The 27,932-nt window shown below is 48.9% G+C and overlaps 1 protein-coding gene and 2 long non-coding RNA genes across 4 annotated transcripts in view; 2 read left to right on the top strand and 1 right to left on the bottom strand.

Moving 5' to 3' along the window:
• The window catches only part of LOC309537053, a 219,790-nt gene extending 194,682 nt beyond the window's left edge, over positions 1-25,108 (bottom strand). Inside the window, exon 1 of the long non-coding RNA XR_014221795.1 lies at positions 24,757-25,108. This is a non-coding gene — a long non-coding RNA (uncharacterized lncRNA). The remainder of the gene's footprint in view (positions 1-24,756) is intronic.
• Positions 1-27,932, top strand: part of LOC309537044 — a 101,729-nt gene that overhangs the window by 3,211 nt on the left and 70,586 nt on the right. The window lies entirely within an intron of this gene.
• Positions 15,420-27,932, top strand: part of PLEKHG2 (pleckstrin homology and RhoGEF domain containing G2) — an 83,099-nt gene continuing 70,586 nt past the window's right edge. For both annotated transcript variants that reach the window (XM_082230940.1, XM_082230939.1), the window contains exon 1: positions 15,420-15,885. The gene's annotated coding sequence lies outside the window, so the exon portion shown is untranslated. The remainder of the gene's footprint in view (positions 15,886-27,932) is intronic.

Genomic DNA, 27,932 nt, shown 5'->3' with positions numbered 1-27,932 from the left:
TCCCTCAGGTTCAGCCTCTGAGTCCAAATCCCAGGCCATCACAACCAGATGCCCATTATGGGAAACTTCAGCACAAGAGCAATTCTCCCCTCCTGCGGTTCAACTGGTATGGGCAAAGGTGCTTTTTTTTTGGGGGGGGGATATTAGGATGTATAAAAGGGATGCAGGTGGCGCTGTGGGTTAAACCACAGAGCCTAGGACTTGCCGATCAGAAGGTCAGCGGTTCAAATTTTGTGTTGTGTCGGCTCCTATGATGTAAGTCATGGGCCCCACCTGCTAGCCTGCTCCCTCAAATACCACTGGTTTGTTCCTTACTATATATAGGGTAAAAGGGATGTGGGTGGTGCTGTGATCTAAACCCCTGAGCCTCTTGGGCTTGCCAATCAGAAGGTCGGCGGTTCAAATCCCCGCGACGGGGTGAGCTCCCGTTGCTCGGTCCCAGCTCCTGCCAACCTAGCAGTTCGAAAGCACGTCAAAGTGCAAGTAGATAAATAGGTACCACTCTGGCAGGAAGGTAAATGCCGTTTCCGTGCACTGCTCTGGTTCGCCAGAAGCGGCTTAGTCATGCTGGCCACATGACCCGGAAGCTGTATGCCGGCTCCCTTGGCCAATAAAGCGAGATGAGTGCTGCAACCCCAGAGTCGGCCACGACTGGACCTAATGGTCAGGGGTCCCTTAACCTTTATTAGGATGTATGGATACAATTTTGAGGAAAGAGCTAAAAATTTGAGAAGACAGCATCATCTTGCACGGGATGCCTAAGACGTGGGGTTTGGCAGTCAGCGTAAATCGATTCTCTGTGCTCTTACATCTGCAAAAAGATTGGTATTGATAACGTTGGAATCAATGGATAGATGACAATTCTTGTAAGCCATGGACAAATTAAATGATACAGCGGTACCTCAGTTTTTGAACGTCTTGGAAGTCAAACGCTTCCGTTTTCGAACGTGCCTCGGAAGTCAAAAGGCTTCTGCTGAGTCCCCCCCCCCCCGTTTTTTCTATTGACTCTAGGTTCGAAAAGCGAGGTGCCATTGTATTTGGAATGTATTTGTCGAAACCATAGTGACACGTGGCTTAATATATACTTGAGAAAACATAATATAAGATAAAGAGAAATTTCTTGGAAGTAATAAATAGGCTTAGGGATAGAATAAGAATATGTTGTTCATAAATATTAAGGATTAGAATATGAATAAAGGAGAAAAGGTTAGTAATTGAAAGAAGTTAAATACTATTAGAAATATGAATTTGGAGAACTGCTAAACAGGTGATGTAATGAAATTCAGTTAGAGGGGATTTGTGGAAGTCAGTTATCAATGTAAGGAAATTAGGAACTGGAAGTAATAATTCTTTTTTATGTCTTTTTCTTTGTTTTTGTGTTTTGTAATGTTTTTCTTGTTTCTTTTTTATGTGATAAATGTGACAACCAATAATTTTTTTTTGAAAAATAATAATAATATATATATACTTGAGAAAACAGTTTATCCATCTACATATAAACTGTATACCTTTGTATCCTTAATTATATTTTATGGTTATTTTGTTACTGCTGTTTTCCTCTGCTTACCAAAACTTTTTTTTATGTATTCCCCATTTTTCTATTCTTTCTTTTTCTTCTTTTTTCTTCTTTCTTTTCCTTTACTATAATAAGCTCAATATATTATACATATTTTTTTTAAGCAACCGGTACTCAGAATCAGGGCGCTCCTGACAGTGGGGGCAGAGAACAGCCATGGCTGGAAGCGTCGTCTGCTCTAGCCACTATACCCTCCTTCCTCCCCTAAGCTGGCAAAAGGGACTCAGTCGCAAGCCTGTGTTGACTGGCAGCAATTGTGCTTGTGGGTGAGAGGGAGAGAGAGGGAGGGAGAGAGAGAGAGAGAGAGAGAGAGAGAGAGAGAGAGAGCTTTCTCCTTTTCCTCTTGTCTTGGAAAAGGTGTTTCCAGCCATGAATCGGGCCTTTGTGCTTCTCTGGAGAGAGGCAGTGCCAGCCGGGAAGCCGTCTGAGAAAGCAGAGGCTGTGATGCCAGGCTCCTCGGACCAATCTGCACAAGGCGTTTAAAGCAGCACTGTGCCACTTTAAATGGCCCAATTCTCCCCCCGCCCCCCAAAAATCCAGAGAAATATACGTGATAATAATAATAATAATAATAATAATAATAATAATAATTTATTTATACCCCACCCATCTGGCTGAGTTTCCCCAGCCACTCTGGGCGGCTTCCAACAAAATATTAAAACACCATAGTGCATCAAACATTAAAAGCTTCCCTAAACAGGGCTGCCTTCAGATGTCTTCTAAAGGTCTGGTAGTTGTTTATCTCTTTGACATCTGATAGGAGGGAGTTCCACAGGGCAGGTGCCACCACCGAGAAGGCCCTCTGCCTGGTTCCCTGTAACTTGGCTTCTCGCAGCGAGGGAACCGCCAGAAGGCCCTCAGCACTGGACCTCAGCGTCCGGGCAGAATGATGTGGGTGGAGACGCTCCTTCAGACATACTGGACTGAGGTCATTTAGGGCTTGAAAGGTCAGCACCAACACTTTGAATTGTGCTTGGAAACATACTGGGAGCCAATGTAGGTCTTTCAGGACGGTGTTATGTGGTCTCGGCGGCCGCTCCCAGTCCCCAGTCTAGCTGCCGCATTCTGGATTAATTGCAGTTTCCGGGTCACCTTCAAAGGGACCCCCATGTAGAGCGCATTGCAGTAGTCCAAGCGGGAGATAACTAGAGCATGCACCACTCTGGCGAGACAGTCTGCAGGGAGGAGGGTCTCATCCTGCGTACGAGATGGAGCTGGTAGACACACAGAAATGACCTCCGCCTCCATGGACAGCTGTAAGTCCAAAATGACTCCCAGGCTGCGCACCTGGTCCTTCAGGGGCACAGTTGCCCCATTCAGGACCAGGGAGTCCTCCACACCTGCCTGCCTCCTGTCCCCCCAAAACAGAACTTCTGTCTTGTCAGGATTCAACCTCAACATAGTTTGTTCAGGGTGCTGAGGGTTGCTAGGAGACTGCCTGAGGGATGCACTCACAATACAACAGCCCTGTAGGGTAGTCCAGTATGGCAAGGTGCGCCAGTCGACTCTGGTCACACCCCACACACCCAACCCTGATGCAGTGAGTCAGCATCTTGCGCGACCTGCAGAAACGCAATGAGAATTGCCACATCGGTATGGCTATGTCAAAACGCGGAAGGAAAATGAGCTTTGTCTACTGAATTGCAGGTGGCAACATTTCGGGGGGGGGGGGCTACGGGGCCTGTGCGAGGCAGCCTTGACTGACAGCTTGGGTAAAGAGTTACACGATATTTGGGTTGCACCTGACGGCAGTTCCCACCTCTGTGTTCATTACCACTCCCTCCCCTAATTCCCTGCCTCTCTTTGCCTCCTACTCATTTTCCGATCCCCTTCATGGATCACTGCCTTGCCGACAAAGGTCCGTATAGTTCAAGCTCTGGTTTTCCCAGTAGTGATGTATGGAAGTGAGAGCTGGACTATAAAGAAGGCTGATCGCCAGAGAATGGATGCTTTTGAATTCTGGTGCTGGAGGAGACTCTGGAGAGTCCCATGGACTGCAAGGAGATCCAACCTCTCCATTCTGAAGGAAATCAGCCCTGAGTGCTCACTGGAAGGACAGATCTTGAAGCTGAGGCTCCAAGACTTTGGCCACCTCAGGAGAAGAGAAGACTCCCTGGAAAAGACCCTGATGTTGGGAAAGATGGAGGGCACAAGGAGAAGGGGACCGCAGAGGACGAGATGGTGGGACAGTGTTCTCCAAGCTACCAGCATGAGTTTGACCAAACTGTGGGAGGCAGTGGAAGACAGGAGGGCCTGGTGTGCTCTGGTCCATGACACAACTAAACAACTAAACAACAACACAATTTTCCAAAGGGAGCTGAGAGAGGACTTAGGATGCTACCTGAAGAATGAGGAGCAGGTGCTGGACTAGTGGGTTAAATTCTAGTGGTGTTCACACCATACATTTAAAGAGTGATCAGGGCTGGATTTAGGTTTGATGAGACCCTCAGCTCCTGAAGGTAATGGGGCCCTTTATATGTCCAGCTGTCCTTTGTCCACAACAATTTGTCGCTGCTTTTTGTGTTGAATATATGCTAGATGGTCATTGATGGACCTCATAGGTATCTCAAACCATTTGCACATGTTGCCGTGCAACCAGTCCATGCAGAATGTCGGCACCCTATATATAGAAAGGAGCAAAGCAATGATCTTTTAGGGAGCAGGATAGGAAGTGGGGCCCATGACATCATAGGAGGCTACATGTTATGTACTGAGTTGAATAGGATCCAAAAGGCAGCAGTCTGATTGGTCCTAGAACAATAGGGTCCAGAATGTAACAGTTTGATTGGTCTGCAGGAGCCACCCAGTCCAGCTCCAGGTGGAAGTGAATCCGCAACCTGATTGGCCTACAGGAGAATCCTGGAATTAGCCAATCACGTGGGGCCCATTGTGTAAATAATGTATATAAAGCAGACATTCTGGGGGAACTTCCATTCCTCCTCACCACCAAGAGCTGAAATCCACTCTTGACTCCAAGTATATTTCACTGCACAACACAAAACACTCATGCTGTAGGTAGGTTTTACTTTATTTGTTTTTTATCTTATATTTTGGAAATGTTCACCCAGTTTTTCCCCCTTTAAATTTTCTGGGGGGCCCCAAGAGAGTGGGGCCCTGAGCTAGAGCATGTTGAGCTTATACGTAAATCCGGCACTGCCTTGGAGGGCCGCAGGGCAAACTCACACACACCAACCCAAGAGTCCTTTGGCATCTGGCAGCCTGGCACATTTATAGCCTCTTGAGTCTTCTCAGTTACCATTATCATCGAAATCCGTGCAAATATTCCCAGCGACCTAACAGCATTTTCTTTCAACGTTTAAGGAACTATGGAATAGCAAACAAAGGACCCTTTCACAAACTGAAGAAGAGGTGCGGTTTTACTCAAAATGGTGCCCCTCTCTAGTTATTTATTACAGATATATTTGTGTTTTTCCTCCAGGAGGCTCAGTGTGGCTTGCACGGTTCTCCTTGCACGGTTGCACAACAACCCTGAAAGGTAGGCCAGGCTGAGACGGACAGTGGCGCTAGACCCAAAAGCTGCCCCCAGTGAGCTCTGTGGCCGAGTGGCAATTTGAACCTTGGTCCTTCCCAGGTCTGACCCTGACACTCTAACCACGATACAGCACTGCCTCTAGTAGATTATCAAAGGCTCAACATATTGCTCTCTTTTAACTGCAATCCGTTACTTAGTATGAAGGTTTTTAAAAATTAAGCGGGGAGACAATGTGGTTAGAGCTTCCACTTGGCCATTTATTACCTATAGCCAAAGGCCTTCACGATGAACAACAGAGGGCAAAAAACCCAAGGCATTCATCCAAAATCACACAACGCAAGTCTATAAAAGTCTGCAGCGTTTAGAGCATAAAAGTTCACAGCTGGATCACTCAGTTGGCTAGAGCATGGTGCTTATAATGCCAAGGTTGCAGGTTCGATTATGCTAATTTGTTTTAATTTAATTTGTTTAAAATTAGCGACTGATTCGGGGGGGGGGGAGAAAATCAATAAAGATTTGAGAAAGAAAAAAGGTTGCAGTTGCATTTTCCTGTGTTACAGGGGGTTGGAAGAGATGACCTTCAGAGTCTTTTCCAAGTCTATGGTTCTATTAAAAATGTAAAATTACAATGCATTTATCATAACTGGCGCGAAGCTTCTTATCTACCGGAGCAAATTTGGCTACCAGATGTCCAATCTGTAGCTATTTATCAGCGAAGAGTTCCAGCTATCGCTTCCTGTGAGGATCGATCTGAGAAGAAGGAAAGAATAGGAGATAAGATTTTTTTCCTCTGGGCACCGCATATAAAGGGCAAACCAACAAACAGCGCATGATGTCCTCAACCTGATTACATGCATATAAATGCATTTTCATGCCATTTTGAGCATCTGCAAAAAAATTCCCCTCAAAGTCTGTGGAGGGCATCTGTTGAAACTGTAGCAGTATCCCTATTTTCCAGGGACAGTCCCAAATTTGCAGAAGCCGTTCTGGTTTCTGATTTGATCCCGGAATGGCCCACTTTTCCTAAGGACGTCCTTATTTTCATCAGAGAAATGTTGGCGGTTACAGAGCTATGCGACCCCTGAGCCAAGGAGATGTGTAACTATGCAAACTTTAGAAGACATCTGAAGGCAGCCCGGTAGATGGAAGTTTTATTTTTTTAAAAAATGCTTAATGTTTTGTTCAGTTTTTACATATGTTGGAAGCTGCCCAGAGTGGCTGGGGCAACCCAGTCAGATGTGTGGGGTACAAATAATAATAATAATAATAATAATAATAATAATAATAATAATAATAATACTCCACCCATCAGACAGGATTGCCCCAGCCACTCTGGGCAGCTTACAACATGGAATAGGACATCCCTATTTTCATCAGAGAAATGTTGGAGGATATAAAACAGATCAACGAGCAGCGATAAAGGATTCACTTGACGATGGACAGCAGACTTTTTCTGCCTTGCACGGGGGTTGGACTAGATGATCCTCAGGGTCCCTTCCAACTTTGTGACTCTATGATTCTAGGTAGTTCACCCAGTGACCTTGGCAGCCAGTCACTGCTGCTCAGCCTCACCTACCTCACAGGATTGTTGTGGGGGTTAAATGGGAAGCAGGCAGGCCACCTCAAACTCCTTGCAGAAGGAGGTGAGATTGTGGTTTAGTTGTTTAGTTGTGTCTGCCTCTTTGTGACCCCCTGGACCAGAGCACGCCAAGCACTCCTGTCTTCCACTGCCTCCCGCAGTTTGGTCAAACTCATGCTGGTAGCTTCGAGAACACTGTCCCACCATCTCGTCCTCTGGCGTCCCCTTCTCCTTGTCCCCTCCATCTTTCCCAACATCAAGGTCTTTTCCAGGGAGTCTTCTCTTCTCCTGAGGTGGCCAAAGTCTTGGAGCCTCAGCTTCAGGATCTGTCCTTCCAGTGAGCACTCAGGGCTGATTTCCTTCAGAATGGAGAGGTCTGATCTTCTTGCAGTCCATGGGACTCTCAAGAGCAGGGGTCAGCAACCTTTTCCTGCCATGAGACGGTCCACCGTCCCTCAGACCTTGTGGGGGGCCAGACTATATTTTTTGGGGGGAAATGAATTAATTCCTATGCCCCGCAAGTAACCCAGAGATGCATTTTAAATAAAAGCACACGTTCTACTCATGTAAAAACACGCTGATTCCCGGACTGTCCGCAGGCCAGATTTAAAAGGCGATTGGGCTAGATTTGGCCCCTGGGCCTTAGGTTGCCTACTCCTGCTCAAGAGTAATAATAATAATAATAATAATAATAATAATAATAATAATAATAATTTATTTATACCCTGCCCATGTGGCTGGGTTTCCCCAGCCACTCTGGGCAGCTTCCAACAAAACACTAAAATACAATAACCTATTAAGCGTTAAAAGCTTCCCTAAACAGGGCTGCCTTCAGATGTCTTCTAAAAATCTGGTAGTTATTTTTCTCTTTGACATCTGCTGGGAGGGTGTTCCACAGGGAGGGTGCCACCACCAAGAAGGCCCTCTGCCTGGTTCCCTGTAACTTAGCTTCTCGCAGGGAAGGAACCACTAGAAGGCCCTCGGCGCTGGACCTCAGTGTCCGGGCTGAAAGATGGGGGTGGAGACGCTCCTTCAGGTATACAGGACCGAGGCCTTTTAGTCTCCTCCAGCACAATTCAAAAGCATCCATTCTTCGGCGATCAGCCTTCTTTGTGGTCCAGCTCTCACTTCCATACATCACTACTGGGAAAACCATAGCTTGAACTATATGGATTTTTGTCGGCAAGGGATGTCTCTGCTTTTTGAGAAGGAGGTGAGATAGGAATGCTAATTATATAGAATAAGAAAGGGCTGTTTTCCTTCTTCCTTCCTGAGTCCTTGTCTCCGTTCTCTGCCTCCCTTCTCTTTCGCTTGCCTTGCCTCCGTTTACGAGCGATCTCGCTTTTCTCCCACGCAATGCTTGCGTGTGCAGGCAAGCGAGCGAGCCGCACATTCCCTCGTCCATCTGGATCCTATTTACTTCTCCTGCTGCCGCGGAGGCCTGTCTCATCCGTCGCCTTGCAGAGGCCTTGGGGGTACCTGCCAGAGTCATCGCTGGCCAAACTTTGCTTTGGCTCTCAGGAACGGTGGAGAGACTCTAACTCACTGTGCATGTGGAGCACAATGAAAGCACAAAAGCAATCCTGGGAACTGTAGTTTGCTAAGGGTGTGGAGGGAATTGTGGGGGTCTGCTACAGTTCCCACGAATCTTGGTTTAGGGCTGGAGGGCTGATTTTTCGGTGTGATTTAAACCAGTGTCCTTCGACAGCTTTAAAAGTGTGTGTGTGTTTTTTTTACACTCAAGTGGTGTACATAAATTTCACGAAATAAAATAAAAAATAACCTTGCGTCCCCAAATGTTTGTTGGACTACAACTCCCATGATCCCCAAGCAGCTTAGGCAATGGTCATGGACCATGGGAGTTGTAGTCCAACAACATTTGGAGACCCAAGGTGGAAGAACGCTGCTTTAAATGGTGCCTAGGCCCAGATCCAACAATCTGCACCTGTTCTGAAAGAGGCCTGTTATGTACTGAGTTGAATAGGATCCAGAATGCAGCAGTCTGATTGGTCCACAGGAGCCACCCAATCCAGCTCCAGGTGGAAGTGAACCCGCAACCTGATTGGCCTACAGGAGAATCTCGGAATTAGCCAATCACGTGGGGCCCCTTGTGTAAATAATGTATATAAAGCAGACATTCTGGGGGAACTTCCATTTTTCCTCCTCACCACTATGAGCTGAATAAAGAGCATGAAATCCACTCTCGACTCCGAGTATATTTCAAGGCCTTAAGGAAGCTGCTGTGTTGCCATTCTTCTCTTGGCACAACTGCTCTGACCACTGGACTCTACTGCCCCCACCCTCTCGTCCTGGGTCCTTTTACTCTGTTTTGCCTGTGCCACTCCTACATTTATCTGATGAAAACAGGGACATCCTATTCCATAATCATAATAATAGTAACCATTTTATTATTGGCACCCCACCCATCTGACCGGCTTGCCCCAGCCACTCTGGGCAGCTTCCAACATAGATAAAAACTTAATAAAACATTAGACATTTTTAAAAACTTCCCTTGGAAGTCCTGTCGGTTGCAACCTGCTTCCCTCCTGGAACGGGAGAGAGGTCCCATCTGGTTTCTCCAGAGAGTTGGCATCAGCCAAGTGTCGATGCAAATGGCCATGAAAGCCCCCATGCCAACAGCTTGAGGTTTGAAACTGAAACAGGGGAAAGAGTCAAAATAAAAAAATTCCTTCCAGTAGCACCTTAAACGCCAACTAAGTTAGTTCTTGGTATGAGCTTTCGTGTGCATGCACACTTCTTCAGATACACTGGATTCTCTTATCTCATTATACATGACTAAGCCATTTTTCACCTTCTCACCCCTTGCCTTTTCCTGTAAGACCTATTGCAGTCGTTAAGAGTCGTCTACAGGCTCATCTCAGCTATCTGCCAATCTCCCATTCCCACCACCCTTCTGAGTAATACCCCTCCCCACCTTCTCACTATATAGAAGGATCTGGCAACTTCTGTTTCAGTGTATCTGAAGAAGTGTGCAGGCACACGAAAGCTCATACCAAGAACTAACTTAGTTGGTCTTTAAGGTGCTACTGGAAGGAATTTTTTTATTTTGACTATGGCAGACCAACACGGCTACCTATCTGTAACAGGGAAAAGAGATGTGTTTTGGGATACCTATGTACCTTGTCTCCTGAGCACAGGCAAGTTCTGGCATGGCCTTGGTTGAGGCATGAGAACACCTTCCTGGGAGGAAGCCGTTCCCTGCACTATGAATGCTGTTTTAAATGCGGAATTTATTATTGTGGTTGTCACTATTAATCGCCCGCCCGCCATCCTAAGATCCCAGGACTTACAATTAAAACACAATGGGCTGGCGGAGGAAAAGGCTACACAGTGGTCGCTTGGTTCTCAAACGCCTTGGTACTCAAACAACTTGGAACCCAAACGCTGCAAACCCGGAATTAAGTGTTCCGGTTTGCAAACTTTTTTCAGAAGATGAACGTGCTCCGTTTTGAGTGTCGTGCTTCCGATTTGAGTGTTACACGTCCGATTTGAGTGTTACGCTTCCGATTTGAGTGTCATGCTTCCGATTTGAGTGTTACGTGTCCGATGTGAGCGCCACACTTCCGTTTTGAGTGTCTGTATGTTTTTGTTCTAGGAGAACACTTCAATCTTCCAGGACATTCTATACAAGATCTCAAAGTAGCTGTTTTACTACAAAGGAATTTCAGAAATAGACTGGAAAGAGAAGCTGCTGAATTGCAACTCATTACCAAACTTAAAACCATGGAGAGACCTGGTCTGAACAAAGACATTGGATTCCTATCTTATTATACATGACTAAGCCATTTCTCACCTTCTCACCCCTTGCCTTTTCCTGTAAGAGCTATTGCAGTCGTTAAGAGTCGTCAACAGGCTCATCTCAGCTACCTGCCAATCTCCCATTCCCACCACCCTTCTGAGTAATACCCCTCCCCACCTTCTCACTATATAGAAGGATCTGGCAACTTCTGTTTCAGTGCATCTGAAGAAGTGTGCATGCACACGAAAGCTCATACCAAGAACTAACTTAGTTGGTCTTTAAGGTGCTACTGGAAGGAATTTTTTATTTTGACTATGGCAGACCAACACGGCTACCTATCTGTGATTGATTGATTGATTGATTGTACAACTGCAGTACATTGTTTATTGCTTTCATTTTATGGATCAGTGGTCTCGTTAGATAGTAAAGTTCATGTTAAATTGCTGTTTCGGGGGTTGTTTTTAAAAGTGTCTGGAACAGATTAATCCGTTTTGCATTACTTTCTACGGGAAAGTGTGCCTTGTTTTTGGAACGTTCCGGTTTTGGAATGGACTTCTGGAACTTCTGAAACAGGAACATCAAGAGGCTTCTCCCGTGTTTGCTCTCGCTGCACCCACAGACGTCCTGCGCCCATCGCCATTGCTTGCCTTGAACCAATTGCAACCTCTCTGCCCAGACTACCTGGCAGGAGTGTTGTAAAGAAAAATGTGTGAGGTGTCGAACGCCTTCAACAGATAAATGGGAGGAAATGAAATTGTAGCTGTAAGGTGCCTGGAGTCCCAGTCAGGGAAAAGGGGGATAAAATAATAATAATAATAATAATAATAATAATAATAATAATAATAATAATAAAAATAAATAAATAAATAAATAAATAAATGAAACTGTGAGAGTGATCAGGAACATGTTATTGTTGTTTAGTCGTTTAGTGGTGTCTGCCTCTTCGTGACCCCCTGGACCAGAGCACGCCAGGCACTCCTGTCTTCCACTGCCTCCCGCAGTTTGGTCAAACTCATGCTGGTAGCTTTGAGAACACTGTCCCACCATCTCGTCCTCCGTCGTCCCCTTCTCCTTGTGCCCTCCATCTTTCCCAGCATCAGGGTCTTTTCCAGGGAGTCTTTAAACCTCTTTTGTTGACCACCAGCATTATGCTTTCCAGTCTTAAGTTGGGAATAGTTTGCAAAGATCCCTAGTGTGGAAGCAATGATTCTTCAATATCAACTTCGCTGGACTGGTCGTGTTGTGCGGATGCCTGATGATCGTCTTCCAAAGCAACTACTCTATTCCGAAATTTAAAATGGAAAGCGTAATGCTGGTGGTCAACAAAAGAGGCTTAAAGACTGTCTCAAGGCAAATCTAAAAGAATGAAGTATAAACACCAACAACTGGGAAACACTGGCCTGCGAGCGCTCCAGTTGGAGAACAGCCTTGACCAAAGGTGTCCTGGGCTTTGAAAACACTCGAACTCAGGACACAAGGGAGAAACGTGCTAAGAGGAAGGCACGCTTGGCAAATCCACACCGGGATCAACTCCTGCCTGGAAACCAATGTCCCCACTGTGGAAGGACGTGTGGGTCCAGAATTGGCCTCCACAGTCACTTACGGACGCATTGTTAAAACTGTGTTCATGGAAGACAATCTTACTCGGCTATAAGGGATCGCAGAAGAAGAAGCAGCAGCAGCAGCAGCAGCAGCTGGACCGGGGGTGGGGGGGGGTGGCATTGGTCTGATCCAGCAGGCATTTCTTGTGTTTATATTATTGAACCCTTTTTCTTACATTCTGGGGTTATATAAATGTTGTGACTGCTGTTGATTTCGTTCCTATACTGCTTTATATTTTAAAGAAAAACACCTCGAAGCAGTTCACGGCCCCCATTAATATATCAAAGAAAGAATTCCAAAATAAAAAGTTGCAGAGGAAGATCAAATATAAAATGCACATTCGAAACAACATAATTAACAGGAAAATGAGACATAAATTAAATAATAAATAAAACAATATAGTAGAAACCAAAGGGAAGGCAGTGTTGAGTCATCTTGGTGGCAAATGTTGCAGAGTTGGATCATTCAGTGCGCTCAAGCGCCATCAGCTGAGAAGTTTGGTTCAGGTTTTGAACAAAATCCAATCTGCACTTTCCCAGAAACAACACATGAACCACATCTTGCAATGTGGAATCTCCAACCCGAAACTAGGTGCAAAAATGCACTTGCTTGTATGCAGGCTCACGTTCACTGAGAAAAGAAAGCGAATTGGCTATAATCCACAGGATGGGCTGCAGAAATTGCATGCGAAAATGTGTCTGTTCGGGGGGGGGGGGAAATCCACGCTAAAAATGCCGGTGGTTTTGGTTTTTTTGCAAGGCTCAAAAGCAAAATTTCAAGCTGACGTGGAAATGAATTTAAGGCTGGGAAAACTGGAAACCGATAGAAAACGAAATTGACATAATTTAGTCCAACGTCCCCACTGGTGTGTGCGGCCTATCGGAAACCTAAAAATAGACCTTTGGAATGTATTTGCAGATTTATATGCGTAATGTTAAGTTCCTCGCATCTGAGGAATGTTTTCGGTTTGTTTGAACTAGACGTCTCCTCCCCGCTTTCCCATATTGCAGGGGAGTCTTTCTCAGCCTTGAGCCGCCAGATGTTGTTGGACTACAACTCCCATCATCCCTGACCACTGGTCCTGCTAGCTGGGGGTGATGGGATTTGTTGTCCAATAATAATAATAATAATTTATTTGTACCCCGCCCATCTGGCTGGGCTTCCCCAGCCACTCTGGGCGGCTTCCAAAAGAATATTAAAATACTATAATACATCAAACATTAAAAGCTTCCCGAAACAGGGCTGCCTTCAGATGTCTTCTAAAAGTCTGGTAGTTGTTGTTCTCTTTGACATCTGGTGGGAGGGCGTTCCACAGGGAAGGCGCCACTACCGAGAAGGCCCTCTGCCTGGTTCCCTGTAACTTGGCTTCAACAACATCTGGTCCAACAACATCTGGAGACCCGAGGCTGAGAAATAAAGCGTGTTTTGCTCTTCACCAGCAGCTACCAGTTCTCAGTCATCCATCGGAATGTCTTCGCAGCTACCAGAGTCTGTAGTCTAGTCACTGTTTATTTTCCAAGCAAAAGGGTGTGGGAAGCCTTTTCTGACTCAGGGACATTGGCCTTGAATGCCAAGCATGTGGGGTAAGCTCTGGCATTTTCTCAACAAGGAAGGTGTTTTGGGTTTGTGCTTTGGGGAACATGCACTTTGTGGCTGCTCAGAGAAACCTTTGCCATGTTCCTTCACAAGTCACAGCTGCAACACCAGAATGATAATTGCGGCGGGAAGCCTCTGTGCATGTTCTAGCCAGATTTACAGTACCACCAGCAAACTTTATTATTATTATTTTAAAAAACCACTTTGTACATGCTCAGAGAAACTCTCATGTTTCTTCACAAGTTCCAGGTGGCCCGGGAAAACAATCGTGGCAATGGTGGTGAAAACCCTCCAAGCCAATTCCAGCCAATCTTACAGTACCACCAGCCAACGGAATAAATTAAAAAATTGTCCAGTAGCACCTTAGAGACCAACTAAGTTTGTTCTGGGTATAAGCTTTCGTGTGCATGCAGCGGCGTAGCGTGAGTTGTCAGCACCCGGGGCAACGCAAGTAATTTGCGCCCCCTAACCCGGGGCAAGGCAAGTAATTTGCGCCCCCCCAACCCCTAACCTGCGAGTTGCCGCTGGCGCTGCCGCGCAAACAACGCTGCTTGCCCGGAGGAGGATGGAGGCAGAAGCAGCCGCCGCCTGTGGCTGGGCCGAGGGGATGGCGGCGGCGGCAGGGTGCAGAGGCTGCCCGTGCCCGGCCAGGCGTCGGTGGCGGCGTCGGCGCTGCTGCAGCGGCTGCTCCTCCTGCGAGCAGTGAGCGGAGCGCAGCCACAGCGGCGGCGAGGGGCGCGCGCGCTAGGGCGCAAGGCTGGCGGTGGCGGCGGGGAGCCCGGCGGAGGAAGGAACTTGTCCCTTCCCTCTGGACTCGCGCCCCCCCCAGATGTTGCGCCCGGTGCGGCCGGCACCCCTGGCACCCCCCACACTACGCCACTGTGTGCATGCACACTTCTTCAGATACCAGATGTTTATTTCGACTGCGTCAGACCAACACGGCTACCATCTGACAACAGCCAACGAGTTTTAAATGCACTTTGTGCATGCCCAGGGAAACCCTCGCCACCCTTCTTCCAAAGCCCCGGGGCTCAGCTGCGGCACCAGAAAATTACTTGTGGGTGAGAAGCCTCTGTGCCAATTCTAGCCAAGCTTACAGTTCCACCAGCCAATGAGTTTTAAATGCACTTTGTGCATGCTCAGAAAAACTCTTGCCATCCTTCTTCCAAAGCCCCGGGGCTCAGCTGTGGCACCAGAAAATTAAGTATGGGTGGTGTAGCAGGGGGAAGCTTCTGTGCCAATTCCAGCCAAGCTGACAGTTCCGCCGGCCAGCGAGTTTTAAATGCACTTTGTGCATGCTCAGAAAAACTCTCGCCGCGCTTCTTCCAAAGCTGCGGCACCAGAAAATTACTTGTGGATGAGAAGCCTCTGCGCCAATTCTAGCCAAACTTACAGCACCACCATCAGCAAAGATTGCTATTATTATTTTGGTAAGGAATTACGCGCCGGGGGGATGCATCGCGCGTTTGGATGTTCGAGGTTCAGCTTCCACGTGTTAGAACAAAAAAAACTCGACCAGGGACCTCTTTTTTTTGGTCTTTGTCTTTGTCCAGGAAAACGTAGCAGCTTTGCCAGTCTGGAGAGCGAGGAGTTAAAAGCCCTCCCTCGCGCATCTGTCTGCGCACAGGAAACTCTCCAACAGAAGTGAGTGTGAGAGAATTTCTTGCTCGGCTTTTTCTTCCCTCCTCCTCTCCCCTCGCCACCCCCCCTCCGTGCAACATTCCCCCCCTCCCTTCATTTGCTTATTCTCCTCTCCCCCCACCTCCTTCCCTCCACCCCTCTCCCCTCCCCCTTCCTTTCTCCCTCCCCCCCCCACCTTCCTCTCCCATCTCCCAGTTCCTCCAGCTGGGATCTGTTGCGCGCCTGGTCTCCAAAAAAAGAGAGGAGAGGCGGCTATATTTGTCTCTCTCCAGAAATCTCCCAAACCCCCAGAAATCTGCAAGAAAAGGAGGGGTGGGGAACCTGGAAGAGGAGGCTTGGGGGGTGGTCTGGCTTAGCCCCCCACCCCCCTCTCCCCAAAAGCTCTAGGGGCGGGGGAGAAAGAAAGAGAGAGAAAGCGAGAAAGACCTCTCCGAGTGTGTGCAGTCAAAGGAAGGCGTTTTTTAAATTATTATTCTTTCTACAAGCTGGATCTGAGAGACAGAAGCGTTTCGCTTCCTTCCCACGCCCGGCGGGGCTCGGCCAGTATCCCCAGCATGGCAGAGGCAGCGGTGATGGTTTGGACTGGGAACTGAGAACCGGGAGACGCGAAGACTCCGGCTCCGGCACAATCTGGCAGGGTGAGTCGCGCGTCGATGCGCTTTGGAAACAGCGGATCCCCAAAAATGTCCGGGGTGTGTGTGTAATGCATGCATGGATGTCTTACTCGAAAGTAAGCCCCCTTGAGTTTCCTGGGGAGCTTGCTCCCATTGGCTCTGCTGGAAGGTTTGGGTTTTTTGATCCTGGCAGAGAGGCGAATGTTGGAATACAAAGGGGTTTTTCAAGAGCATGTCCAGAGTGCTTTTTGCTCACAGGCGCACTTAGTAATAGCCAGTACGGCTTAGTGTGGATTAAAAGCACTTTCAGGCCAAAGACTGTGTACCTTCCAGGTAGATTTAAGCTGGACCTCTTTATCTCTCCCCCAAAATTTCTTTTTGTTAAAAAAACAACCCTCAAAAATTTCCAACACAAAAGAGCTTTGTGCTGGGAGTTTTTGAGGTTTCATATGGTTAACCAGAGGCTTGCTTTCAGGTGTGGTTGAGAGAGGCAGGGTGGTGCAGTGGTTAGAGCAGGACCCAGGAGACCAGAGTTCAAATCCCTCGCTTGGCCCTGGAACTCCCTGCCTCTCAGCCAACCTCGCAGGATTGCTGTGGGGTTTTGCCGAGGGTGGGGATAACGCCGCCGCCTCAAGCTCCTTGGAAGGGTATAAATGCAGCGACTCAATAAATAAACGAGGGCGCTCTGCACATGCTCTATGAGGCATGCAGCTGGTTAGGCGTCACGTGGTCTTGGGCCTGCTTTCCTCCATCTGCGGCTGTGGGGTGCGGTGGGGCACAGGCTTCCCGGGAAGAATGCAAGGCAGGATTGTAAAACACGCTGGGCGTAAATGTGATGAATAACTGGCCTGCCTTTGAACTGAGGGACACTGCCTCGCAGGAACGGCGCCTCCTCCCCGGCACACAGGCTTCTGTGGGGCAGGCCTCTTTAATCCCCAGCATGGCCTTTTCAAGTTCTGGTGCCAGGAATCCTCCCCTCCGCTGCGCCGCGAAGTCACGCTCCCCTCTCCTCTCATAAACTTTGGTCACGCATTTCTGGGGGCCTGGCTCTCATCAGCCCGCCGCTGGCGTTGGGAGGAGTTGGGCGCTCTGCGCATGTTCAGAGGCACTCTTGCTGTTTCCCCAGAGCGGAGATTTGGTACCGAAAAGCAGGTTGTGGGGCTAAGGCCCCCAAGGAAGAGGTTTTGGAGGGCAGGCTTGCTTTTTTTTTGCAGCTCCGGAAGGGAGGACCTGCGGCCGTGGGTTCAAATTTCGAGTTTCCGGCTAAACCTTAGGAACGACTTTTTGAGGGCAGGACTTCCTCAGAAGGTGATGGACTCTTTTTCACTGGTTTTTATGGTCATCAGGGATTCTTTAGCTGAGATTCCTGCCTTGCAGCGGGTTGGGCTAGATGACCGCTGGAGGGCCCCTCCCAACCTTACAGTTCTGTGTTCCTCACCTGATTCCAGTTCCTGTTCTTTTGCAAGAACCGCTGCTGCCGTCGCCTCTCTTTGGGCTGGGTCGCCTTCTGCTTCAATGACTCCTATTCTCCACCCCGATGCTGCAACATTGAGCATCTTTCCCCACAAGGAAACTCAGTTGAACTAATTGAAACTCACTAGTTTCAAGTAAGGGCTGGGCAGTGGAACTGTCCAGCTGATCTCTCCATCAAGAGTGGTGGAAAAAGGCTTATTTTTGCACTCAAAATGCCCAGTTGCAGGGTGGGTCTCTGATGCACGGTTTATGCTTGTCTCTACGGAACCAAAGGGATGCGGGTGGCGCTGTGGGTTAAACCACAGAGCCTAGGACTTGCCGATCAGAAGGTCGGTGGTTCGAATCCCCGTGATGGAGTGAGCTCCCGTTGCAGTTCAAAAGCACGTCAAAGTGCAAGTAGATAAATAGGTACCGCTCCGATGGGAAGGTAAACGGTGTTTCCATGCGCTGCTCTGGTTTACCAGAAGCGGCTCAGTCATGCTGGCCACATGACCTGGAAGCTGTATGCCGCCTCCTTCGGCCAATAAAGTGAGATGAGCGCCGCAACCCCAGAGTCGGCCACGACTGGACCTAATGGGCAGGGGTCCCTTTACCTTTACCTTTACCTACGGAACCAAAGCACCCACCTTTCACACTCCACACCCTGGGAGCATTAATCCAGAGTAAAAGAGTGCCATTTTGTCTTGGGTACCAGTTGGGAACAGAAGAACCTGCGTCAGAATGAGTCGGACCGTTCGTTGGTCCAGTCTAACTCCAAACGGGCAGCACCGACTGGCAGCCACGGCTCTCCAGGCTTTCAGGCAAGGTAGTCTCTCCCAGCCTCCCTTTGGAGATTGTGGAATTTTATGGGATCCCTAGGGGTCATCTAGTCCAACCCCCTGCAATGGAGGAGTCGCTAGAACCTGGGACCGTCTGCATGCGAAGCAGATGCTCTTCCATGGAGCTCCAACCCTTTCTGGAAGCTGCTTTGTACAGAGTCAGGCCCTTGGCCCATCCAGCTGTGCATTACCTGCACAGTCTGGCAGCAGCTCTCTAGGGTTTCCAGCAGGAGTTTTCCCAGGATTTGAACTCAGGACCTTCTTCGTGGAAGGTGCCGGCCCTACCATTGAGCCACCACCCTTCGCCAGCTGTGGATTCTGCTGGGTCACATGGCTCTCCGTTTCCCATAGGGCAGTTACTTTGGAGTAAACCACTGTTTACTTCAAAGCGCAGGGGGGGGGAGGTTAGTGCAAAGTGATGCCCTCCACACGCCCCACCTTCTCTGGCAGACTCTCCTTCCTTGGAGGTCTTCAAACAAAGCCTAGATGGCCATCCTTGGGGGGGTCTTCAGCTGTGATTCCTGCGTTGCCACGGGGTTGGAATGGATGACCTTTGGGGATCCCTTACAACTCTGCAATCCTGAGAATTAGGGTTAAAGAAAGACCAAACCAAAAGGAAAAAGTGTGATATCTCTCTCTCTCTCTCTCTCTCTCTCTCTCTCTCTCTCTCTCTCACACACACACACACACACACACACACACCAGGTTTCGCCAACTGGGCCGCTTCCAGATGTTTGGGACTACAACTCCCATCAGCCCTGATTGTGGCTGATGGGAGTTGTAGTCCAAAATATTTGAAGGGTGCCTGCCAGCTTTGCGAAGCCGGTGTGCCAAACCACCAAGCGCCGCATCAACAAACCTTCTCACATTTTGAACTTTGTACATGGGCAGAGTTTAGGTGTGCATTGCGTAATTATTTTTTTTGAGGGGTTGGTGTTGTTCTTGGGCTTCCTACAGGAAGTGGGAGGCTTGGCTTGACTCGCCCTCCAGGAATCCTTCCTAGGAAAGTCCCTGTGGATCCGTGAGGCTTTCTGGGCTGTTGTTGTGTTTTTAACAGCGCGGGCGAGCGAGTGTTGGGGTTGCGAGATCTAGCACCCTAAAAAGCGTGTCTGGGATCCGTTCTGCGGCTGAATGCAGAGAGCAGGGAGGTCTTCAGTCGGGAGAGTGGGGAAAAGGAAGGGGGGGAATATCTGTTCCAGGAGCTGGGCGTGGAATGCAAGGCTCTGTTTTTCAATGGAGGGAGAAAGGGAGTCATGTGTCGGTTTTTGTGTGGCGGGTGTGTGGGATATGGAGGAGCAAATTGCAAACAGGGGGCTGGCCAGAGGTCAGGCGCGCTTTCTGGCGGAATGGGGTAGGGGTCCTGCATTGGAAAAGCGATTGAATTTTACAGGATTGGGTTTGGAGGGGCAGATTTGGACACGAAAGAGGAGAGGAAGAAATTTCTGAAGCCAAGGAAGGAGGTGTGCAGATCAGAGAGAAAAAGGGTTGTAAAAGGTGTGCAAAGCCTCTGGAGGTTTTTTTTTGGGGGGGGATGGGACGCAGTTGGTGCTGTGGTCTAAACCACTGAGCCTAGGGCTTGCCGATCAGAAGGTCGGCAGTTCGAATCCCCACGACGGGGTGAGCTCCCGTTGCTCGGTCCCTGCTCCTGCCAACCTAGCAGTTCGAAAGCACGTCAAAGTGCAAGTAGATAAATAGGTACCACTCCAGCAGGAAGGTAAACGGCATTTCCATGCACTGCTCTAGTTCGCCAGAAGCGGCTTAGTCCTGCCGGCCACATGACCCGGAAGTTGTACTCTGGCTCTCTTGGCCAATAAAGCGTGATGAGCACCACAACCCCAGAGTCGGTCACGACTGGACCTAATGGTCAGGGGTCCCTTTACCTTTATTTAGGTGCTGGGAAGGCATTGCAAGGAGCTGAAAGGATTGAGAGCCAGTGTGTTGTAACAGCTAGAGCACTGGGCTTGGAATTCAAATTCCCCCACTCAGCCAGCTGCAACCCGCAGCAGTTACTTCGCGGCGGGAGAAAACGCACTCTGCACATGCACAAAACGGACTCTGTAATCGTGGCCCGGTTCAGCTTCTGCTCTGGACATTCTTGACAATACAGTGGGACCTCGGGTTAAGTACTTAATTCGTTCCGGAGGTCCGTTCTTAACCTGAAACTGTTCTTAACCTGAAGCACCCCTTTAGCTAATGGGGCCTCCTGCTGCTGCCGTGCCGCCGGAGCATGATTTCTGTTCCCATCCTGAAGCAAAGTTCTTAACCTGAGGTACTATTTCTGGGTTAACGGAGTTTGTAACCTGAAGTGTATGTAACCTGAGGTACCACTGTATTATCGTTTGCATCTGTATTCCACCATTTCCTCCCAAGGACTGTGGCTCTCCCCCTCCTCATTTTATTCCCAGAACAACCGCGTGAGGTAGGTAGGTTGGTGGGGTTGAGAGGCAGCAACTGGAGATTCGAACCCAGGTCCCAGTCCTCATATCAACGCCACAACAACCCTGCGAGGCGGGTTAGGCTAAGGGGCAGCCTCCAGCCAAGGTCATACCAAGCGAACTTCATAGCTGGGCGGGCAGGATTTGAACCCTGACCTATCCCAGGTCCTAGTCTGATACTCTTAACTGCTACACTACACTGCCTCTCTGTATGGATGTGGTTGGCCTAAAACAAGACTTGGCTCCTTGTATCCTGCCTTGCCCTGAGGATTTTCTGTGTGTTCCGAAAAGGGCCAGGTTCATATCAGGTCAATCTGCCTCCGCTACGACTCGGAAGGAAATGAAATTTCTCGGGTTTGTCCGCAAAGCCTTTCCTTTCGTTTCAGCAACGATGGCATGAACTATATACGTTGCTTTCTGCTCCCTGCTTCCCCAGAAACTTCACGGCAGCCGTGGAGAGGGCTGGCAGAGGAGATGGCAGTGGGGCACAGCCGCCGCTGTTATTTTGGAGATTGGATGGGGGGAGAAGGTGGTTTGGGAACAGCCGCCGGTCCGTGGCAAACAAAAATCGAAAGGTGGCGAGCAAAACTATAAAGGAGGCACGCAGAATGAGTCCAGTTGCATGTGGGTTGAAACAGCAAAGACTATCAACGCTGCCAGATTATCAAGGATCTTTCCAGATTTGCCAGCCATGTCTTGAAAACGGTGTCATAAAAGAATGCCAAATAGTCCCTGCTGAAATCACAAATTATACGTCGTTTTCTCCATTATAAGTGAGTGGTACCCAAGCGTTCAGTGTAAGATCTGTGGCTGTTTTCCACTGAGTTCCTATCTATGCTGCCAAGATCCGATTCTTTTGTCAAGATCATCACATTGGTGTCTTAAAAAAAAATCAAAAATCAACCACATTAACTTTGGGAAATAAGCAATAGCTTCTTTAGTAACGTTTCTGATTCTGGGTGTTGGCAGCACTGAATGGGTCTGGCTCGGGCAGAGTCATACGTTCCTGCGCATAAGGATGCAGCGGCCAGGATAGGACCCAGAGTTGGCATCTGAGCAGGACTCCAGGTGGATGCTCATGGTCAGATTGCAAACCCTGAGGCATGGAAATCTTCTGCAGCGTCTAAAAAAAAAAAAGGTAAAGGACCCCTGATAGTTAAGTCCAGTCGCGAACGACTCTGGGGTTGCGGCGCTCATCTCGCTTTATTGGCCAAGGGAGCCGGCGTACAGCTTCCGGGTGATGTGGCCAGCATGACTAAGCCGCTTCTGGCGAACCAGAGCAGCGCACGGAAACGCCGTTTACCTTCCCGCCAGAGCGATACCTATTTATCTACTTGCACTTTGATGTTCTTTTGAACTGCTAGGTGGGCAGGAGCAGGGACTGAACAACGGGAGCTCACCCCGTTGCGGGGATTCGAACCGCTGACCTTCCGATTGGCAAGTCCTAGGCTCAGTGGTTTAGACCACAGCGCCACCCACTCCCTATGCAGCGACTACTTGGCACCAAAATGCCAGCCTGTATTCCCCCCACCCCTTCATGTGAGTTTACCCTTTCCAGGGGAATTCAAGTAAGCTTCAAAACAAACAAATCCTAGAATTGGAAAGGACTCGAATTGATGCTTTTGAATTCTGGTGCTGGATGAGACTCTTGAGAGTCCCATGGACTGCAAGAAGACCAAACCTATCCATTCTGAAGGAAATCAGCCCTGAGTGCTCACGGGAAGGACAGATCCTGAAGCTGAGGCTCCAAGACTTTGGCCACCTCAGGAGAAGAGAAGACTCCCTGGAAAAGACCCTGATGCTGGGAAAGATGGAGGGCCCAAGGAGAAGGGGACGGCAGAGGACAAGATGGTGGGACAGTGTTCTCAAAGCGACCAGCATGAGTTTGACCAAACTGCGGGAGGCAGTGGAAGACAGAAATGCCTGGTGTGCTCTGGTCCAGGGGGTCACAAAGAGTCGGACACGACTAAACAACAATAACAACAACAATGGGTCACAGCTAGCCACATTCCCTGGTCTGGAAGTCTCCTGGGCATTTGGGCTCTCCCTATTGTGGCCCCAGGAGACCCGTTTATTGGTTTATTTCTTTCATTTACATCCAGCCTTCTCTTGGAAGAAATTCAAGGCTTATATGGCCTTTCTCCCCTATCCTGTTTCTTCCTCACGCCAACCTTCTGAGGTAGGCTATAACTGGCCCAAGAACAATGGGGGACTTTGATCTCTCCAGTTTTAGCCCAGGACAGGGGTACCTCGGTTTAAGAACAGCCCTGCTTACGGACAATTTGGTTTACGAACTCCGCAAAACCGGAAGTAGTGTCCCGGTGTGTGAACTTGACCTCTGTCTAAGAATGGAATCTGAACGGTGGAAGGGCACTGGCGGTGGGAGGCCTCATTAAGGAAAGCGCGCTTCGTTTAACAATGGTTTTGGTTTAAGAATGGACTTCCGGAACTGATTAAGTTCGTAAACCGAGGTACCACTGAAACAGTCCTTTATTAGGCATAGCAAACCACACATTATTAGGCATAGCAAACCCCAGATTTGTCTGCGACTGGACCTAACGGTCAGGGGTCCCTTTACCTTTATCTATATATAGGGTGCCTACATTCTGCATGGACTGGTTTCACGGCAACACATGCAAATGGCTTGAGATACCAATGGGGTCCATAAATTACCATATAGCATCTATTCAACACAAAAAACAGTGACCATTTGTTGTTGACAAAGGACAGCTGGAACGAATTAAGTACTTAACCCGAGGTACCACTGTAATGGGAACAGCCAGTCAAGGGCATTGCAGAATCAAAGGCATCTCCAGATGATGGGAGTAGACCTATAGGAATGCCTTGTCTGTTTGGTCAGGGGCCCTTGGCACCTCGGGGGGGGGGGTGGAAACGGAGACGTGACGTCACCCCTCCTGTCTGCCAAAGCAGCCTTCTCCCTCCCCAGCGCTCCTGTTTAGAGAACCTAAGCCACAGAAATGTTCGCTGCTGTGGTGCTCCCTTGCCCGGAGGCCAAAGAGAGAAATGGAAGAGGGAAGATCTGAAGTGGTGGAAAAGTTTTATGGGGGCCGAGTCAGAGGGGGTGGGCCACTCGCCCAAGTCCTGCCCCCTTTGTCCAGCCTTGCTCACCAGAATACAGTGGTACCTCAGGTTACATACGCTTCAGGTTACATACGCTTCAGGTTACAGACTCCACTAACCCAGAAATAGCGCTTCAGGTTAAGAACTTTGCTTCAGGATGAGAACAGAAATCGTGTTCTGGCTGCGCGGCGGCAGCAGGAGGCCCCATTAGCTAAAGTGGTGCTTCAGGTTAAGAACAGTTTCAGGCTAAGAACGGACCTCCGGAACGAATTAAGTACGTAACCAGAGGTACCACTGTACTTCCTACGGCACAGGAGCTGTCGGTTTCTCAGGTCTGGAAATAATAATAATAATAATAATAATAATAATAATAATAATAATAATAATAATAATAATAATTTATTTATACCCCTCCCATCTGGCTGGGCTGCCCCAGCCACTCTGGACAGGGAGGTGAGTCGCCGGGGGATCAGGACCGGCCGTTACTCCGACAGGCTGTCGGACCTCGTCCCAGGTTGCAGGAACAACATTGCTGTCTTGCCAGATCCTGCCTGAGATCCTGTACCTGTCCTTGCCTGGTGTCCTGCCTTGGCCCTGTCGGACTGTCTCCTAGCAGTACCTTCAGATTTTGGACCAGACCTGGACCGCGTTTCATGGGTTACCCCCGGACCCAGCACACACCTGACCTTGCTACGCCTCTGGCTCCGTGGAAGAGCATCTGCCTTGATGCCAAAGGCCGCAGGGTCAATTCTGAAGCTGCATCGCTAGGTGGGGTTGGGAGAAACACTCCCCATCTGGAAAGCTGGTGGGGGCTGTAATAAATGGAAATCTGTCCTTATTCCCTTATGGGGTACACAAGAGCCTTTGTAGAGTCCTTTGTAGGTTCTCCATCGGTTGGAGAAAAATAACCAGAGAATATTGAGAAGCAAAGCAGCTAGTAAGCCTGATCTTTATTGATCTGTTGCAACAGGGTGTTCCCCTCACACGCAGGAGAAGGAGGAGGACCCTGAAAAAGGTGTGCCCGCCCTTATATAGACACTTTAAATTGCCCACCCTGGAGTCCAAGACCACCCCCAGATACATCATACCTACATCACAGAAAGGGTGGTCTACAGCAGAAATCTGAGTGCGTTGTTTATCTCCTATCTGGCAGATTACCTGTTAATGCTCACTTGATTGGACACCCTGGGGAGCCTGGCCAGTCTTTTGTAGTGATAAATACTTAGTTCCTGAGCCACAGGCTCACCCTATTCAAACACAGACATATCCTTAAGACAGGATTTGTGAAGGAAAAGACAATGGGGAGGCTTTTCCATTCTCCTTTGACCTTGCAGAGAAAACATTTGGTCAGTTTGGGAAGCAAAAATGGTTCCAGGTCGGTCTTCCTGTGCTGATCTATGTATGCGCTTGGTTGATACATTTATGAAAATTTATTATATATCTAAGACCTTAAAATTCCTATCACAGGGCTGCTGCCAGTCTGTGCAGACAGCACTGGGCGAGGCGGAGCAAGTCTCTGGCTTGTTAGACGCCAGCTGCGCGCATACGCCAGAAACTGAAAATTAAAAAATGATTCTGCTCAGAGGTGTGTTTGGGGATCAATGTGGAATATGCAAACTGACGGGGAGGGAGACGGCAGGCAGAAGATGGATTTCTGCTTTTGTCCTGGACCGCGTTTCTCGGCTTTGCATTGCAGGGGGCTGGACTAGATGACCCCAGGGGTCCCTTCCAACTCGATGATTCAATGAAAGGACAGCTGTTGGGGTGGGGGAACCGGAGGCAAGATGGAACAGGGGAATAATTTCCAGGTGAGAGCCTAAGGAGCGGCCGCTGGATCAGGCCAGGCAGTGGCAAGCAAGCTTCTGAATGCCTGTTGCTGGAAATCAAAGTTGGAGAGGGCTGTTGCACGCCGATCCTGCGCTTGAGGGTTTGCTGTAATTGGCTTCTGGTTGGCCATGGTGAGAAAAGGGTGCTGGGGCTTCATCCTGACCCAGATGGCTGTTCTTATGCTCTTAAGCCCCCCTCCCGGGACCAGTGCCCGGGCGACCGGCCTCCGTTCAGAGGTCAGAGCTTCAGTGGCTGCGAGAGACTGGGTGTAAGTGCCAGATTTACATATAAGCTAAGCAAGCTATAGCTCAGGGCCCCACTCTCTTGGGGGGGGGGCCCAAAAACGTAAAGGGGAAAAAACCTGGATGTACATTTCCGAAATATAAGATAAAAAACAAATAAAATAAAATCTACATCCAGCAACAGTGTTTTGTGTTGTGTCGGCTCCTAGGATGTAAGTCCTGGGCCCCACCTGCTCGCCTGCTCCCTAAAATATCCCTGCTTTGCTCCTTTCTATATATAGGGTGCCGACATTCTGCATGGACTGGTTGTGTGGCAACATGTGCAAATGGCTTGAGATACCTATTAGGGCCATCAGTTACCATAAAGGTAAAGGGACCCCTGGCCATTAGGTCCAGTCGTGGCCGACTCTGGGGTTGCAGTGCTCATCTCGCTTTATTGGCTGAGGGAGCCGGCGTACAGCTTCCGGGTCATGTGGCCAGCATGACTAAGCCGCTTCTGGCGAACCAGAGCAGCGCATGGAAACGCCTTTTACCTTCCCGCCGGAGCGCTACCTATTTATCTACTTGCACTTTGACGTGCTTTCGAACTGCTAGGTTGGCAGGAGCAGGGACAGAGCAACGGGAGCTCACCCCGTCATTGCGGGGATTCGAACCGCTGACCTTCTGATTGGCAAGTCCTAGGCTCTGTGCTTTAACCTGCAGCGCCACCCGCGCCCCCCATATAGCATATATTCAACACAAAAAACAGCGACAATTTGTTGTTGGCAAAGGACAGCTGGACATAAAAGAGCCCCATTGCCTTCAGTAGCTTAGGGCCTCGTCAGACCTAAATCTGGCCCTGCCTGGGACCTGGAAGGGCCAACTTGGCGACTTCAGGTCAATCCTGGAGGACCAACAACCCTTGACCCCTGTGTACACCACCGACTCTTGTTTGGGAGAGAGGCAGTGGGGATGCAAGAATCAGCCGCTTCAGTTTTCCATAAATGCCTTTTTCTGGTGCTTTCCAGTCCCTGGGGGAATTTTAACGCTTTGCTCCTTCGAATCCCGAGACAGCCGCTCCATCAAGCGCCTTCTTTCTGAAATGTTGATTTGGCAAAGCTTATCGGAGGAGACCAGCTGCCTCACTGCCGCTTTCGTTCCGGAATACGGCATTTGGCCGGCGTTCGCCAGATTGGGTTTTGAAAAGAAAAACCGTCGGCTCTTTAGACATTTCACTCCGTGTCCTTCCCTGTCTTCTTCTTCTTCTTCCTCCTCCTCCTCCTCCTCCCAGCTGCCTATGCCTGGGAGAAAAGAGGCCTTGCATTTTGTAATTGCATCTCATCAGATTCCATTGTCAGGGGAACGAACGTCATGCCAAGCCATGGAGCTGTGTAAACGGACTTTTGGGATCCGCCTGTCATTGGGAACAGCGTCATTGATACACATAAGAACATATGGAGAACCTCCTGGATACTTAATATTTGTGGAGATGATCAGCAGAATTTGAATGTTGTTGTTTAGTTGTTTAGTCGTGTCCAACTCTTCGTGGTCCCCTGGACCAGAGCACGCCAGGCACTCCTGTCTTCCACTGCCTCCCGCAGTTTGGTCAAACTCATGCTGGTCGCTTCGAGAACACTGTCCCACCATCTCGTCCTCTGTCGTCCCCTTCTCCTTGTGCCCTCCATCTTTCCCAACATCAGGGTCTTCTTCTCTTCTCATGAGGAGGCCAAAGTCTTGGAGCCTCAGCTTCAGGATCTGTCCTTCCAGTGAGCACTCAGGGCTGATTTCCTTCAGAATGGAGAGGTTTGATCTTCCTGCAGTCCATAGGACTCTCAAGAGTCTCCTCCAGCACCAGAATTCAAAAGCATCCATTCTTCGGCGATCGGCCTTCTTTATGGTCCAGTTCTCACTTCCATACATCACGACTGGGAAAACCATAGCTTGAACTATACGGACCTTTGTCATCAAGGTGATGTCTCTGCTTTTTAAGATGCTGTCTAGTTTTGCCATTGCCTTTCTCCCAAGGAGCAGGCGTCTTTTAATTTCATGGCTTCTGTCACCATCTGCAGTGATCATGGAGCCCAAGAAAGTAAAATTTCTTACTGCCTCCATTTCTTCCCCTTCTATTTGCCAGGAGGTGATGGGACCAGTGGCCATGATCTTCATTTTTTTGATGTTGAGCTTCAGACCATATTTTGCGCTCTCCTCTTTCACCC

This window comes from Podarcis vaucheri (genome assembly GCF_965113315.1).
Source record: "Podarcis vaucheri genome assembly, chromosome: 7".
In the NCBI taxonomy this organism is placed as follows: domain Eukaryota; kingdom Metazoa; phylum Chordata; class Lepidosauria; order Squamata; family Lacertidae; genus Podarcis; species Podarcis vaucheri.
The sequence above is the reverse complement of the archived record's forward strand: the minus strand, read 5'-3'. Positions and strand labels throughout refer to the sequence as shown.